At 36.2% G+C, this 15540-nt stretch overlaps 1 protein-coding gene across 1 annotated transcript in view; it reads left to right on the top strand.

Moving 5' to 3' along the window:
- Positions 1–15540, top strand: part of LOC145671037 (facilitated trehalose transporter Tret1-like) — a 210825-nt gene that overhangs the window by 69711 nt on the left and 125574 nt on the right. The gene's annotated exons all lie outside the window — the stretch shown is intronic.

Raw genomic sequence — 15540 nt, forward strand, 5'->3', positions numbered from 1 at the left:
CCTGGACCCGATGACCCCCCCTTAGCTACACCCCTGAGTTTAAGGTCCCTCGATTCTGCTTCGAGGCTAAGGGATATGGTGACCATGAGAAATGAATGAAATGGTGGAATGAAGAAAGTGGGAGGAAACAGGAGAACCCCGAGAAAACCCACTACACGGCGTTTCTCCACCACAAAGCCTACTTAACACAAGCTGGGATCGAACCATGGACACCATGCACCAGAGATGAATTCTCTACCACTGAGCTACCGCTGCCCTGCTTGGGCTTGGTCGTCCATATCCAATCTTTCTTTTTGCCTTGCTTAAACAACTTCTAGTTTTGTTCTAAATCCAGACTCCATATTGGCGTAGATGTTAATATTACAGTCGATTGGTAAAATCAATCTTCCACATTTAAAAATTAAAGTACACACAAGTACAAAAATAAGCATTTACCATAAAAACACTAGCTGCAAGTGTTCAAAATACATTTATGGCTTCTATAAAATCAATTGAAAATTGCTATTTTTAATTATGCAGGTAGTGTAAAACAGCAGTTTTCGACTCCAGCCGAGTTTAAGCTCAACCTAAAATTAGTTGACCAAAGTAAACTGACCCGACCCGACAACCCGACCCGACTGACCCGACCCGATAACCCGACCCGAGTGACCCGACCCGAGTTGACCCGACCCGACAACCCGACCCGAATAACCCGACCCGAGCTGACCCGACCCGACAACCCGACCCGATAACCCGACCCGAGCTGACCCGACTGACCCGACCCGACAACCCGACCCGAGTGACCTGACCCGATAACCCGACCCGAGCTGACCCGACTGACCCGACCCGACAACCCGACCCGAGTGACCCGACCCGATAACCCGACCCGACAACCCGACCCGAGCTGACCTGACCCGACTCGATCCGTAACCCGACCCGAGCTGACCCGACCCGACAACCCGACCCGAGCTGACCTGACCCGACTCGATCCGTAACCCGACTCCAGCTGACCCGACCCGACTCGGGTCGGGTCGGGTCAACCCGACCCGTTTGAGAGCACTACTAAGAGAGCAATTTCTCTATGCCCCCATATAGTACAGATCTCATTACGCCAGGCTATGCATTGTGGATATTTATGAAGAAGGAGCTGCAGCACTATATGTTTTCAACGAAGCCTTCGATACGCCTTCCAACAGGTGATGCCAATGATGCTTCAAAAAGTTTATTAAAGAATAGAGCTGAGTATTAGATTGTCATTATCATGGTGGAAGTTGTATTGACACTTTAATAGACATATAAGCTATGTAAAAACTATCAGATCTTGAAAAAAAACTGTATATTTTCTTTCGCTCAGTCAATTGGTTGAGATTGAAACTGGTTATGAATGGACAGGTAAAGGGATAAACTTCCCTATACATCAAACTTTCTTTATTTATGAACTTTGTTATAATAAATCGTCCGATTTCCTCGATAATTTTCACCAAAATTATTCGATTTTGGCAACAAAACAACTCCTGCAACTGCGAATCTATGTATTTTCAAAATATTTAGTCATGACTACTCTCACCCTTCTTTGTTCACCTATATATACAGGGTGCAACATAAATGCATGCCCAAAAGTGACGAGGTGATTGCAGACATCCAAATAAATAAAACTGTTCCTATAAACATGGATGGGTCTGATGTCGCTTCGTTTCCGAGATACAGGGTGTTCAAAAATCGAGTCCCTCCAATGGCTCATTATGGGAAAGTGAATGGAAATGTTCAATATTACAGGAATAATACAATCAAGTTGTGTTATGCCTGTGCAAATACATTTACACTAACATAGAGAATGAAACTAAACATTTGAGGTTATTGTGTTGTCAGTGTTGCCAATCTGAACAAAGTGTTGTTTTCAAATAGCACTAGAATCTTTCAAATAGCACTAGAACAAATCCTTTCTTCCTTCCCTTTCTCCGGATTGTGTGCTCGCCGAGGGACGTCATCCCTCAGAAACGTGAAGGGCTAAATGGCCTTAGATGCCGAAAGCCCAGAAATCTAAATCCTAAATCCACCCTGCATCTCGCAAACGAAGCGACATCAGACCCATGTTTATAGAAACATTTTTACCTATTTGGATGTCCGCAATCACCTCGTCACTTTTGGCCATGCATTAATGTTACACTCTGTATAGATATTAATATATGCAACTTGTAAACGATAAAATGAATTGGTTTAATATTCTAGGGCAGTAATGTCCAATCGATAACCCTAACTATATATAAAACTACATGAGCTGACATAAATTTTTGAGCACTTCCTGTAGGGCTACAATGATTAAATTTGGTATGATTGTAGCTTTCCGGAACTAACCCACAGGAAAATTGCCAAAGGTAAATATTTTTAATTTTTATGGGGTCTAAGGAAGGGATGAAGAATTTCCCTATGTTATTTAAATGGGTCTTTTTTTGGACTTATAATCTCATGTTTTACGTCATTAAAACTAGAATAGAAACTTGAAATTCGATATGATTGTACGTTTTCGTTAGCGTTACCTAAGGAAATTAATAAAAATGTTACGGTGAAGGGTTCGATCCGTGTACCTTTTCAATTGAGACTTTAGTCCCTGTGAAGGGCTTAGCCATTCTGTTACGGTTCTGGGTTCAAGCAGCATAATGCTGCATAGTACACACCGTCCTCAACCGGCCTCCGCGGAGAACTCCCTACTCCTTGCCCCCAAATAATACAGCTTTGTACCATTTTATTTGTGGGTTTGGAAAGTTTATTCCCGCGACGATCGCTTGAGAAAGGCGCAATACTCTTCACCGTTACGGTCCAAGTTCGGACGAACCATCTGAGCGATGACCTAAGGCGTATTACGAAAATAGACGAGAGTATCCCCTACTTTCATAAGTTTAACACAAGTTATCCAACAGTCACGTTCTCACCATGTCATGCAATCTGTGAAGGAAAAAACTAATAAAGTTATATATTACAGCGCCATTTATTAATATGAACTAACACTGAAACTGAAATATATAAACTCTCTTTACATTAGTAGCCCCATTCGTGTAGCGAATTCGTAAGTATACTTTTTATTACTCACTTCAACGTTTCTGTCCGCCATGGCTCAATGATGAATATGATCACATTTTTAAGTTAAACACTGAACATCCGTCGAATCCACTCACAAATATCGTCCTTTCTTCCAATTCGAGGGATTTAGTAGACAGTCATTCCAGGCGAATCCAAAGGCAGCGTTATTTTGTGGTTACTAATGAAATATCGACTTGTTTCGATAAAATTTAGTATTAGTTGCTGATTACATGTCCGTTGACTTCAAGAACAACCTGCCAAGTCCTTTTGTTTTTTACTTAATCTCTATACCACCACCTTGTTGCTATCCAATATTACTTAGGATCAATTAACTTTAATAATGCCTTATTTCAAAACTATCAAAACGTCAACATCAACAGCACTATTTTTGATGGATGATTATGCGAATTCACGAATATCAGAGTTTTCTTAATAAAGAATATTACTATTCGTATATTTCAAAACGTTTTGGGTTCAGGATTTAGTATTATTCTAGAAATTTTTGCTGAATCATGTATAACGCCCACACACTCCAACACACACACCAAGAAAACTAAAAGTTGCTTCTCTTTACTTTCCTCTTCTTCTTCTTCTATACTGTCTTTTAGCACCACTAGGCGGCAGCACGATCAACAAGAAGCATACGCCGCACAAAGTGCACAAATTCAGACGAACGTCGCATGACGCACCAACGCAGAATTCGCGTTTATATGGAAAGTATTTTAAGCAAAATTTTGGTACAGTTACATTGGCGGTCGAAAGGAATGTACGTGCACCATTGAATAATGGTAAACGTTCAAGAACCCTGACTGTAGTTTCACTTCAACAATCACCACTGTTCCAAAGTGAAGACGAGCACTAGTTCACAAGGAAGTTTATAAGAACTTTCGTCGAGTTACACCTCATCAGATGAAAAAGTTTCATTAAGTTTCGTTTAACGTAGAGAAACGACAAACGCGTGGGGCATTTATACACTTACGTAAAAGTTCTATGGGGCTATTATATATATAAAGTTTTTAAAGTCTCTCTTTTTTATATATATATATATATATATATATATATATATATATATATATATATATTCGGCACTGTTACTAAGTTAAACATTTATAAGTGCATGACTCACAATTGATATACAAATAATTCTCATAATATACTTTTGATATTTGTATTACAATGTTGCTATATGCGCTCTTACCATTAAAATTAACACAAACATTATATGAAATCATGGCATTATTTAGAAGTAAAATATTCACATTACTTACTTTACGATATTATGCAAAAACTATAGAACATGAACAAATAATTATCATGAACAACTCAACTTTTCAACAAATAGATAAAACAAATATTATTTGAATAATATATTTCAATATTCCACAAGAGGAAATAAACAAACTTATTCTACACACATTATACTTAAATTGCATAAATGACAAAGCATACTTGCATTTCTCATGCTATTCTGACAAAGAAGTTACGAAAACAAAATTGTTGTTCACAAATACAAGAATTATACATTATTTAAACATAGTAGTTACATGAAATAAATTTATTACCACTCTTTCGTACTGTAACAAAAAGAGTGAGGCCGGATAGAAGTAAGTCTGCCACACTTTTACGCTAATAAGCGCCTATCCACTTAAATTTTTAAGTCTCCCTTCCCCATTACCTTTCTATTATCATCCCACCCCTTTGGAATGGCAACAAGACCTTCTAGTGAGGTAGGAATATAAAACAATATAGAAAAATGAACCCAAAGGTTAAAAATAAATGAGGGGGGGGGTTGCCATTCATAATTCAACACTCGTGTCACAGTGTTCCACTGACACATAAAAACTTACTCTCACTCTGACTACATCAGAGCATATCATCGTTTACATTCTTAATAGCACATGAATGCTATACAATTCACTTCGTACATTTGGTGGTTTAAGATCTTACAGTTAGTCTTGATAACTTATCGCAAAGCATCAACAAGACAATACAATTATTCATGTAAACGAGTTTTTTATCTAATGTTTCCTTTACATATGATTACTAATGAACAAGATTCTCATACATATTAGCATTTAAGAAATAATCATATCAGTGCCTTTTTTTTTTTTTTACACGTCACGTCGGTTTAGCTTAGGATTCAGCAAATGATTTAAGGCTAACATAAGAGTACGATACCGACAATCTAATTTGTCGTTTAAATATTGCAAATATGTATCACATTTCAATAGCTCTTTCAATAACAACTGAACATTGAACTTATTACTTTCGCTCTGGTTGAATACAGACAAACTAACTTTCGTTATACTCAAAGAATTTACATTTACTGAAGTTTCTGGTTCACAAGAATCAGTTTTTTCACTATTTTCTCTCACAAAATCAAATTCTCTTTCATGTATATGTTTCTTAGCTAATTCTAACCAGATGTTCCTAGTTTTTTGAGTGGGTCTCCACACTCTCATACGATCAATAGAATGTACACCACAAGATTCTCCAGTTAAAGGGTCTACAAGTTCAAAAACTTTGTCTGAAATTTTATTTTTACAAAATAGCGGACCTTTGTAAAGCATGAAAAATTTGCGGATCTTTTTGTCTACAGCCGAACTCAAATGTGATTGCAACAAAAATACCAAATCATTTTCTTTTATTTTATATTTTCTTTCTTGGGACGCATTATATTTCTCGTTTCTTTTCCTAACCTTTTCACTTCTGCGGTAGTCAGCCATTATGAGTTTATTTTCCCAATTTACAGGTTCACTTTCATCATAGCTTTCGTTCGTTACAATGCCAAAATGCTTCAGAACAGAATAATTCGCTTTTACATTCAAATGAAGACTAGCAGGGCTGACACCTAAACTACTACACACAGAATAGTTCAACAAAATGACAATCTGAGGTATGTACCTTTCCCAAGAAGTATGTTCTTCGTTACACAACAATTTGAACAACCTATTCGTCTCCCTATGAATACGTTCTACAATTGAGCTCTTTGGATGGTAGGGAGTTACATAATGAATTTTAATACCATACTCTTCCATTTTAGATTTAAATTTTGCCGATACAAAACATCCACCATTGTCCACTAGTATGGATTTTGGAATTCCCATGGTTACAAAATAGTAATATTCTAAACATCTCAAAACACATTTGGTCGTTGCATTTCTGATTGGGAACATCGTGTAATATCTACTGAATACATCCAAAATTGACAATGCAAATTTATTTCCAGTATGAGAAGGTGGATAAGGTCCTAACAAATCGATCGAAACCATGTCTCTTACATTCTTTACAGCCACAGTTTGTAAAGGTCTAGCTGGTGGCGAAGTTTCAACTTTCGTACGTTTACAGACAACACAGTCACGCAAATAATTGCTGATATCTCTACGCATGGACTTCCAATAACAACAATCACTTACAAAACCTAAAACCTTTTCAAAACCAAAATGACCTTGTTCATGATAATTTTGAATTACATCGTTCACAAGTGAAGGAGGAATACAAATTTTCCATTGATTAGGAAAATGGTAACTACGATTCAACAAAATTCCATTTTCGATTTTGTAAAATTCACCAATATTTCGATTCTTAACTTTGACATAAGGATCGTTGGGATTCTCTAAGTACTTCATGATATTTTCATACTCCGGATGTTCTCTTTGCTTGCTAATTAAATCTTGTACAGTCAAATTTTTAAAACAAGATGGCAACACTTCGTACTTATTAACTTCATACTTTTCAACTTCAGGAAACAAAATGATACGTGACAATGCATCGCTAGCTTGATTATCTTGACCTTTAATATATACAATTTGTACATCAAATCCCTGAATTTGTAAGCTCCAACGAGCAAGTCTAGAATTCCACTGTCTCATTTTATGCAAGTATACCAAGGAGTTATGATCTGTGTAAATTTTTACATGTCTTCCATACAACAATTGAGACCAACGTTTGAGCGCGACTACAATTGAAAGACACTCACGTTCAGTCACAGTGTAATGCTTCTCAGCAGGTTTTAGCGTTCTACTATAAAACCCTAAAATATGTTTCTTACCATCTACTTCTTGAAAAAGAATGTTTCCTAAAGCAACCGAACTACAGTCTGTAATTAAACAAAAATCATGATCTAACAAAGGATGTGCAAGCATTACCTCTTGAACTAAATCACTTTTCAATTGGTTAAAACTATCTTCACAAGATTGATCCCAGATCCATTTTTATTTTTCTTTAACAAACCAAATAAAGGTTCAGATTTTTGAGCGAAATTTTCAACAAATTTGGCACACCACTGGAACAAACCTAAAACTCTTTGTAATTCTTTCAAATTTCTAGGCCTTGGTAGGTCTTTGATACACTGTACGTAAGAAGGATTTTTTGTTATGCCTTGCGGACTGATGTCAAACCCTAAAAAACTAAATTTCGTGTTACAAAAAGTACACTTCTGTAGATTTAATGTCATGCCAGCCTCGTAAACTTTCTGAAATATTTGATCCAAAAATTGTAACTGTTCTTCAAAAGTCATAGAAATTACAGAAACATCATCGATGTACGAGACTACTTTTTCATATAAACCTGCCCCAAGGACAGCTTGCAAACACAACATAAAAGCAGCTCCTCCGTTTATGTAACCGAACGGAACTCGAGTATACTGATACATTTTACCATTCCAACAAAAGGCTGTGTATTGTTTACTTTCTTTACTTAAACATACTTGTAAATAACTTCCAACAAAATCCAAACAAGACACAAATTGAATTCCTTGAAATTTAATGAGAAGGTCATCGATCTTATTGACTTTTAACTGCTTTAATTTCACAAATTTGTTCAATTGAGTTAAATCTACGACAGTACGAAGTTTACTAGTGTTTTTCTTAGCTACACACAACAAAGGATGACAATGCACAGAAACACATTCTTCCACTACGTTACATTCTAGCCATTCAGCTATTTGCTGTTCAATATTTTCTTTGTACTTAAAAGGTAATGGGTACTGACGTTTTACAATCGGTTGGTCTGTTTCAACTTCGATGGTGTATTCAAATTTATTACATTTACCTGGCAAGTCGCTAAAAACCAATCTATGTTTCAACAATAAATCATACAGTTGCTGTTTTTGAACATTAGACAAATTTTCAATTTCAAGGACTTTTGTTCTAATTTCAGTAACAGAAGGAAAGTGACTTTGGGAATTACGTGTAATTTTGCTTACATTACAAACATCCTGATTTGTTTTTACATTATTATGAGACTTTTGAATTTCCTCATCCAATTTATAAATTTGTTCCCCATAAAAATGATACAAAAAATTTACTTCAGCAGCTTCGTTCAAACGTGCTTGTTTTATTTGCTCTATGTTTAAATTATTATTGATATTACACCTTTCTACATGTTCAAATGCTTTACTGTTTTCTATCAAACTATCTATCCATTCCTGTGTCAGCTGTTTCTTATGAATTTCTAACTTCTGAACTACCGGACACTCTAGCACAGGTTCGACTACATCTTCGTTTTCGCTTTCAATAGCAGAATTAGTGTCAACACTAATCACATTATTTAAATGAAAACCAACCTTATTAACACTCTCTCTCTTAAGTATTGTTACTTTACCTTTACTTTCATTACTCAGAAGGGGGTCACTACCAAATCCGTGCTCATACTCTTTCATTGGTACCTTACAAGTGTTAGGGTCGTAACCTACAGTAACGGATTTCTCGCCAAAGTCTAATTTCGCATTAGCCAGCGATAAGAAATCTCTGCCTAGCAGACAATTACAATTAAGGTCACTGACAACAATAAATCTAACATCACAAGTTACAGGTCCAATTTCTACACAGAGGGTAACCTCGCCCTTAACTGATTTTGTTCTTTTTCCACTATAGTCTACTAGAACAATTTGAGGAGCGGGTTGTAATACAGCGTTCGACACAATATTAGATATTTTCTTCCACGCATTGTAGCTTAACAAACTAGCCGAAGAACCTGAATCGCACAGAGCGTACAAATTTTCATTCATGATTTTGACAAGAATTTCAGCAGTTGCACATAAATTTACCTTAGTTTTACAAAAATCTTTAGTTTCCTCTTCGTCAGATGAGAAAACATCATCCCACTGTACTAAGTTTATTAAATTTTTATCTAGCTTTACAAAAACAGTCTGACTATTTGGAAGGAGTGCATTATTTAACTCACTACTACACGTTTGAATTAATTCCCTGCTATGAGCACTCTTCAGGCAGGGTGCTTCTAGTTTGGGGGAGGAAATCTATTTTGAAATCCAAAATTACCTGTAGCAACGTTCGTAAAATTCGGTCTTGGTGGCCTAAAGCCAGTAGGATTACCAAAATTTGAAGGATTTACAAAATTTCCATTGCTGTAACCAGTCTGAGGTGAATTTCTCGTTTGGGAATTACCATTCGCCGACCTATTAGTCACATCACTAGTGGCTTCATTCTGGTTTACATTACCATTGCCATTACTTACATTTGGACCATGATTACAATAACATACACTTTCTTCATACCTATCGGAACTACTATTATTATTCCATTTTTTCTTTTTGTTTCTACGAAAGGAGTTTTTTCTTTTTCGATTACCTCTGTTGTTTGAATTTTCGTTCGATTGTACCTGATCTGATTCATCACAATCATTAACGTTATTCTGATTACTTTCACGCTTACCATTCTTATTAACGGACACTTGGTTGACTTTCAGAAACCTATGATTGTTGCTGTTGTTACGATTATCAGACCTAGGAATGGCTTCTAATCTTTGTATAACGGACAATACAGAAGACAAATTCATAGTAGACAAAGTTGTTAACTGACGCCGGTAGTAAGGTGGAATCAAATTAAGAATCATACTGATAGCTAACGATTCTTTTATGTCGGGATTGATTTCTTGAATCTTATTACATCTATATGACACGAAATTGTACACACTTCCGTCAACTTTTGCATCATATGGTTTGTATTGCAATACCATTAACTTGTTAGCGCGAACCTGTTCATTCTCAAACTCTAATTTGAACAATTCGGCAAAACGATCGTAAGAAGTGAAAAACCCACAATTGTTTATGTACCAATTTTGTGCAGAACCAGTCAACAAAAATTTGATAATTTCTAAATATTGACTACGAGAAATTGACATAAGCGAAGCTTGATCTTCAAACTTACGTAAAAATGCAGTAGCAGTCAATTCATTTTCGTGACCAGAGAATTTCTCAAAAGATTCTAAATCTCGTAATTTTAAAGCTACTTTTCTTTCTCGCCTTTTTCTCCGTTTGATTGTTTTTACCCCAACAAAGCCATTCTCACTGTAAGAATCCGAAGAATCATTTTCACTTAACACCGGACTAACATCATAGTCAAGAAAAGGGTTGGTATTTTTACGTACACTGGTATCAACTTTTTCTTCTTTAATTTCTACCTCGGGCTTTACATTTTCCACGTGCGTTGATGACCTAATTTGACTTTCAATCATACTCACGCGCAGATTTCTGACCTCTCGATTCACTATCTCGAATTTACTTTCTACTTCACCCTTAACATCATCTATTATCGTTTGAGTATGGTGAGCTATTTCTCGTGTTGCAATACTTACGTCATAAATCTCACGAACACTTTGATCTAATTTCATGATTCTACTTTCGTGTTCTCCCACTTTTTCCTGCGCTCGCTCAGCTTTTTCATTCACTAAATCAACATCGGAACTTAAATCCTTAACTTTATTCCCAATCATTATAATACGTTCCTCAGTGTCTCTGACTTGATCTCCTAACTGATTAGCTTTAGCATTGACAAAACGTATTTTGTCTTCGTTATTTTTCACGTCAAGTTTAACTTCATCAACTTTTGTTTCTTGTACATTTAATTTCTCTTGAAACTGTGCTGACAGTTTTTCAAAGTTATCCGCACAAGTACGACTAACCCTGTCTATTTCATTTCTCATTTGCACTAACTCAGTCGACAGTGTCTGAATTTGCCCATCCATCCTACATTCTAACATTTCTAATTTACCTGTAAGATCGTTAGAAAACTTTTCTATCTGAGCTTGGGTTTCATTCACAGCACCATTAAGTGATTGCTTAGTGTCATTTACACTGTCATTAATTTTATTAATAGCTTCAAGCAAAGTTTGCAAACTCAAATTTTCACTTTCTGCCATGATTGCAAATTACAAATATACAAACACAACAAACACCAATAATATCTTCAAGTTAGCGCATATAGCATACCATGAGAAATAAAACCTGTCAAATATTACGCTTAGATCCTCTCCCAGATGCGACATTCGTTACGAATCAATTAATAAAAACGTGAATTATTATTAATTGACACGTCCCTGGAGGGAAACGCCATTCTGTTACGGTGAAGGGTTCGATCCGTGTACCTTTTCAATTGAGACTTTAGTCCCTGTGAAGGGCTTAGCCATTCTGTTACGGTTCTGGGTTCAAGCAGCATAATGCTGCATAGTACACACCGTCCTCAACCGGCCTCCGCGGAGAACTCCCTACTCCTTGCCCCCAAATAATACAGCTTTGTACCATTTTATTTGTGGGTTTGGAAAGTTTATTCCCGCGACGATCGCTTGAGAAAGGCGCAATACTCTTCACCGTTACGGTCCAAGTTCGGACGAACCATCTGAGCGATGACCTAAGGCGTATTACGAAAATAGACGAGAGTATCCCCTACTTTCATAAGTTTAACACAAGTTATCCAACAGTCACGTTCTCACCATGTCATGCAATCTGTGAAGGAAAAAACTAATAAAGTTATATATTACAGCGCCATTTATTAATATGAACTAACACTGAAACTGAAATATATAAACTCTCTTTACATTAGTAGCCCCATTCGTGTAGCGAATTCGTAAGTATACTTTTTATTACTCACTTCAACGTTTCTGTCCGCCATGGCTCAATGATGAATATGATCACATTTTTAAGTTAAACACTGAACATCCGTCGAATCCACTCACAAATATCGTCCTTTCTTCCAATTCGAGGGATTTAGTAGACAGTCATTCCAGGCGAATCCAAAGGCAGCGTTATTTTGTGGTTACTAATGAAATATCGACTTGTTTCGATAAAATTTAGTATTAGTTGCTGATTACATGTCCGTTGACTTCAAGAACAACCTGCCAAGTCCTTTTGTTTTTTACTTAATCTCTATACCACCACCTTGTTGCTATCCAATATTACTTAGGATCAATTAACTTTAATAATGCCTTATTTCAAAACTATCAAAACGTCAACATCAACAGCACTATTTTTGATGGATGATTATGCGAATTCACGAATATCAGAGTTTTCTTAATAAAGAATATTACTATTCGTATATTTCAAAACGTTTTGGGTTCAGGATTTAGTATTATTCTAGAAATTTTTGCTGAATCATGTATAACGCCCACACACTCCAACACACACACCAAGAAAACTAAAAGTTGCTTCTCTTTACTTTCCTCTTCTTCTTCTTCTATACTGTCTTTTAGCACCACTAGGCGGCAGCACGATCAACAAGAAGCATACGCCGCACAAAGTGCACAAATTCAGACGAACGTCGCATGACGCACCAACGCAGAATTCGCGTTTATATGGAAAGTATTTTAAGCAAAATTTTGGTACAGTTACAAAAATAAAAAAATCCAACTTTAAAACGGTTTTATAGGGAACTGAAAAATCTTTCCCATGTTATTTATATGGAACACCTTTTACACCCTCAAATTATTGAGCACTTCCTGTGGGGCTACAATGATTAAATTTGGCATGATTATAGCCTTCCAGGACTAACCGACAGGAAAATTGCCAAAAGTGAATATTTTTAATTTGTTAGGGGTCTAAAGGAGGATGAAGAAATTCCCATGCTATTTAAATTGGCGTTTTCTTGGGATACAAAATTTTATCATTTAGATAGTTGAAATAGGAGAAGAAACGATAGAATTGTAGGTTCAAGAGGTGCGAGGGCGTAGACAGAGCAAAGATAATGTGTGGGGGCGAAGCCCCCAGATGGGCAGATTCAGGAAGAGGAAATATGAAGAGCAAGTTCATGAAATTCACTGTTGGTCCAGAGGCCGATTGATAAGCAATGCGAGGCCATAGGCCGAGCAGACTCGGGGGCCTGAGGGCGGAGCCAAAGACTAGTTTACATATAAAACTATAACTCGGGACCATTTTCTCTGTCCTCCGTTGTGGCAATGGTTCACTGAATATGCGTAAGTCATCCTGAATTATTATTATTATATATCTTGTTTGTTTTGTAAGTCTAGAGTTTAGACAAATTAGGGCCTGAGACAGTAGGTCGTTATTTCAAGATTTTATCACGAGAAGAGAAGATGATGGTCCACCAACATAAGAATTTGGAAAATATTGTTCTCCCAAGATATATATAGGCCTATATATATATATATATAGTGGCGGATTCAGGATATAATCAAAGGAGGGACTAAACCATAGTTGACCGCTTTATAGGTTTGAAGTCAATTTTATCTACTGTATATCTGAGCGTCAAGGGGGGCTATAGCCGCCCTTGGATCCGCCCCTGTATCTATCTATCTATATATATCTATATCATATATATATATATATATATATATATATATATATATATATATATATATATATATATATAATTATATCATGAACACAATCTATGCTCTAAAATCCGTCTGTGTGCATTATATTCTCTGGATGAAATATTCTTCCAAAACTTTTTCAATAATGTTTAAATCTGCAAGCTAGCCTTCCGTCTATGAGTTAGACTTTCACCTCGAAACCAGGGTTGAAAAAAAAACATGATTTTTTTAAAAAAATCAAAAAGAACGTTTTTTATGTTTAAAACATTTTTTTTGTTTAAAACGTTTTAAACGTTTAAAACAAAGTACTTTGTTTTAAACAAAAAAAATGTTTAAAATGTTTATTTTGTTTAAAACAATAATCTCAGTACACATATATATTACATTTTTACACTTTTATGTATTGCTTGCCATCTACATTCAACCGCTAGATCAAATTTCGGGAACTTCCCTAATCTCGATCCGCCCAAATGTTCAATTCCGGAGAAAGAAATCGGGATTTTCCCGATATCCGTTCACGGAATATGTAGTTTAGTTTCTTTGTGTTACGTTTCACTGGTCGTCTGCATTCTTAATCTTTAAACGCCCATTGACGCAACTGCTATGTCAGGGCTTTAACCCTCAATGGCTCAGTCTTAAACCTCAAATTAAGGCTGGAAGATGGTATTAGTACTAATTTATTCCTGTAAGATGCAGCTTTGCTGGTGTGCATTTTATGTATATGGGAGGAGGGTAAATATAGTGTTCTTTGTGTGTTTTTTCAACAGTTTTTTTGGGGAGGCCGTTCCCCCTCTTGGGGGATAGATTCATAAAAATTGTTACGTGAAGCAATCAAGTAGGCCACTACATGGTAATATCGTGTATTTGTACTTCTTGCTTATATGGGGGGAGAAGGGAGGGGGCAAAGATAGCCAATTTTTGGAGTAAGTTTTTTGACGTAAAATACATTTATTTTTACAACAAACATCAATAGCTCAGCCTATAATTAAGCTAGAAAGATGATTTGGCACCAAAGTATTTTTGAGGGATGAAGCTTTCATTCAGTTGCATTTTGTGCACATAGGGGGTACGTATGTACGGCCCAGAAAGGGAGGATGAAGTTCGTTTTTTTAATTTTTCATCAATTTTTTTTCATCAGGTTTTCGCGGGTATTCCTTCCCCCTTTGTGGTACATCCATAAAAATTGGTATGTGAAGCAATGAGGTAGTCCCCTACATGATAGTAACCTGTATGTGTACTTGTTGTTTATAGAGGAAGAGGGGGTCAAATTTGGTTAATTTACATTTATTTTCGGGACGGTCCCATATAACACAAGATATATTTCACTGAAGTGGTCTAGAAGCATAATTCTTGTTCGTATACATGATGTGTGCAGCAAAAATGATTTTCATATGGACGTGGTACTAGTGGGGGAGGGGAGAGAATGTATAATTCAATGAATGTTTTCTGCGCATATATATATATATATATATATATATATATATATATATATATATATATATATATATATATATATATATTTGAAAATATTTCCTACATAAAACGAATTCATTACGCAATGGCAGCAATGGCTACCATTTCTTACATTATTGTCACAAGTATGTGGCCTATGCATTCATCATTTTGTCAGCGTAGGGTGGCCTGCAAGGGTTGCCAGGGCCCCGCAAAGTCAATATTTTCATATTCTTAATATTTTTTATGTCTGTTTTTTTTTACTACGAATACGGCGGGAATTTCACGCATGTTACCTCATTGGAATTTGTAGTCTATAAGCTTTCCAATGGTGTATAACTCATGACTTTGTGATAATTAGGGAGGTCACCAGAGCCCCGAACGTGAGAGTCTACCATTTTGTTAAAATCCCTGGCGGGGCGATAGAGATGTATCTTGAAAACTGTTTAGTTAAAATATGTCATT

The sequence above is a fragment of the Thermobia domestica genome, chromosome 15 (genome assembly GCF_964235325.1).
Source record: "Thermobia domestica chromosome 15, izTheDome1.hap1.1, whole genome shotgun sequence".
Lineage (NCBI taxonomy): Eukaryota > Metazoa > Arthropoda > Insecta > Zygentoma > Lepismatidae > Thermobia > Thermobia domestica.